Raw genomic sequence first — 2,645 nt, forward strand, 5'->3', positions numbered from 1 at the left:
ATTTATTTATATTTTAGGCGAGGCAATCCTTGGTTGACCTTACAGATTGCAAGGACCTTGTCAGCTTACAATTCCTTATTTTTTAGGCCTACAGCACCTGGTCTTCCTAGGTGGTCTCCTATCCAAGTACTAACCAGGCCCAACCCTGCTTAGCTTCTGAGATCAGATGCGATCAGGCTTGTTCATGGTGGCATGGCCCACCGTAGACCAAGCCCAGGATTTTTAAAGAGGCTTTTATACCACATACTATATAATATTGGTGTAATGTAGTATTTCATCTACCATACATGCATGTTAATTTTTTAGTTCATCTTGAAATGTATGGTGATAAATTTTAAATTAAAACTGGTGTTATATATAGGAAAAAGAAGAGAAAACATAGAATTGACCAAAAAAGCTGAGACTGAAATATCAATGAATAAAACTATACTTAATTGCTTAAACTATGGATGGTGGATTAAGGGCATTACTAAAAGTATATTAGGGGAAAGGCAACACAATTAAAGCATTACTGAAATGAATTATCCAATGTAAGTAATAGTGAAAGTTGTATATACAAATTTATGCTCTGAAATGGTACATCTAATGTGCTTAGAGACTGAAGGAATTTAATTTTAGTAAATATATATTGTGTCCTTGGTATGTGCTAAAAATACAGAGAAAAACAAAACAAACTATCCTCCTGCCCTTAGAGAATTAAAATTCTAGTAAACTAGACCCCCCAAAAGTAAACAAATAAAGCTTTTATTTATACAGACATGTAGGGATTTAGTTTCTGACTCAAAATTGTGAATGTTCATGGCATGTTAAAGTAAATCTTCACGATGTCAAAAGGACGCAGAACAAAAGAATTAATTTGGGAATATCACCTATATTTACTATGGGTTAAGGCTGATAACTTACATCTAGATCCACCAATGAAAATTGATTTTCATTGCTCAAAAGTAATCAGTCGTTTTAATTGCAAGAAGGGAGGGGGGCGTGTTAATATCTCTCTTCAGCCTTTAATACAAAAATTAATAGCTCTTACTATATATCCAAAAGAATTAAAAGCAGGGTCTTTAACAAGTGGTATTATTATTCACAGTAACTTAAAATGTGGAAATAATCATTTACAGATGAATGGATGAACAAAATGTGGTATATACATACTATGGAATATTATGCAGTCTTAAAAATATGAAATAAGCCAGACTCGGGACAAATACTATATGGTTTGAGATTCTGAGAGTAGTCCAATTCCTAGAGAAAATAGAATGGTGATTACTAGGGGCTATGAGGTGTGTGGATTGAGGAGTTATTGTTTAATAGTCACGGAGTTTCAAATTGGGAAGATGAAAAACTACTAGATATAAGTGGTGGAGATGGTTTCAGAGGAGTATGCATGTACCTAATGTAACTGAATTGTACATTTTAAATGGTTAAAATGGTAACTTTTATGTGATGTATATTTGAGCACAGTCAAAGAAAAATTCCAAAGGTGGGCAGAAACATCATCAGTACTGTTAGAACATGAAAACTTATTTTCAAAGCTGTTTTACTTGGGTGGTATCCATTTTTCCTAATTTGGTTTGAATGTGAATCTCATATTCACATTCAGAAGCAAAGATTTGTGTCACTGTATTTATATTTTTTGATTATACGACTGTGGCTTTTAACATTTATTCCCCAACACATCATCAGTGATATCAGTATCAGTTGCAACAGTTGAGTAGTGATGCTCACTGTGGAGCCATACCTCTGCTCCTAAGCCTGCAAGGAGTATATGTCAGTATCTCCCAGAAGATTCTGATTTACTCTTCTTTAGGGGCAGGTCATTGGTTGAATAACACTAACTGAACTCTCCTATTCTACTGAAAAATGACTGATAGACTTGGTTACATCAGAATAATAGACCACTGTGACTAAGATGCTATAAATGGTGAAAGGGCAAGCAATAAGCTAAGAGCAAATATTTACAATGTATTTTTTTTATACTCAGAAAAACAGTGTCCAGGATGTAGAAAGAATTTTTGAAAGCAACTATTTGGCCAACATAAACGAAACTGAAAAGTTATGTGTATTTCTCATATTACACATAATTTTCTGTGTGAGATATAGAAAATTAAACTTAACCTTAAAGAATTAACTATTTGTTACTCTTGGGTCTTCAAGAAATATTAACCAATATATATTCCTTACTAATAACAATAGTTGCTATTTAGTTGTTTTTTTTTTATTTTTTGAGAACTGTAAAAAATTATTTACTTATTTTAGTCTACAGAATTTATTTAAATAAGCCAACAAAACAAACAAACAAAAATAAAACATCTAATCACAAAACTAGTGCAATTTTTCCTAATTGTAATGTTGTAAAAATGAAGATTAGTAAAGTTGGGTAACTTTCCAAGTATCACTCAGCCAGTGGAGACAGAATTCAAAGTTAGATTTACCTTAGTTCAAGGGCTTTTCTTATAATATCTATGTCATTTTTTGCTTCCCATGGGAAGGGAGTATTGGGATCTTAGCAGAAGTAGAATGTTGGCAGAAAATAACAGAACATCTAAATTTCTATGAAAAATTAAGAAATAATTATCAAGGCAACTCAATGGTATTCAAATTGAGATGTCCTATGTGAATTATGACTCCCTCCATTGAAGTAACAA

General features: G+C 32.4%; 1 pseudogene; it reads right to left on the bottom strand.

The window, feature by feature from the left end:
* Positions 1–85: 85 nt before the first annotated feature.
* On the bottom strand, positions 86–204 carry LOC120589512 (uncharacterized; annotated as a pseudogene).
* Positions 205–2,645: the final 2,441 nt, after the last annotated feature.

The sequence above is a fragment of the Pteropus medius genome, unplaced genomic scaffold (assembly GCF_902729225.1).
Source record: "Pteropus medius unplaced genomic scaffold, Ma_sr-lr_union100, whole genome shotgun sequence".
Lineage (NCBI taxonomy): Eukaryota > Metazoa > Chordata > Mammalia > Chiroptera > Pteropodidae > Pteropus > Pteropus medius.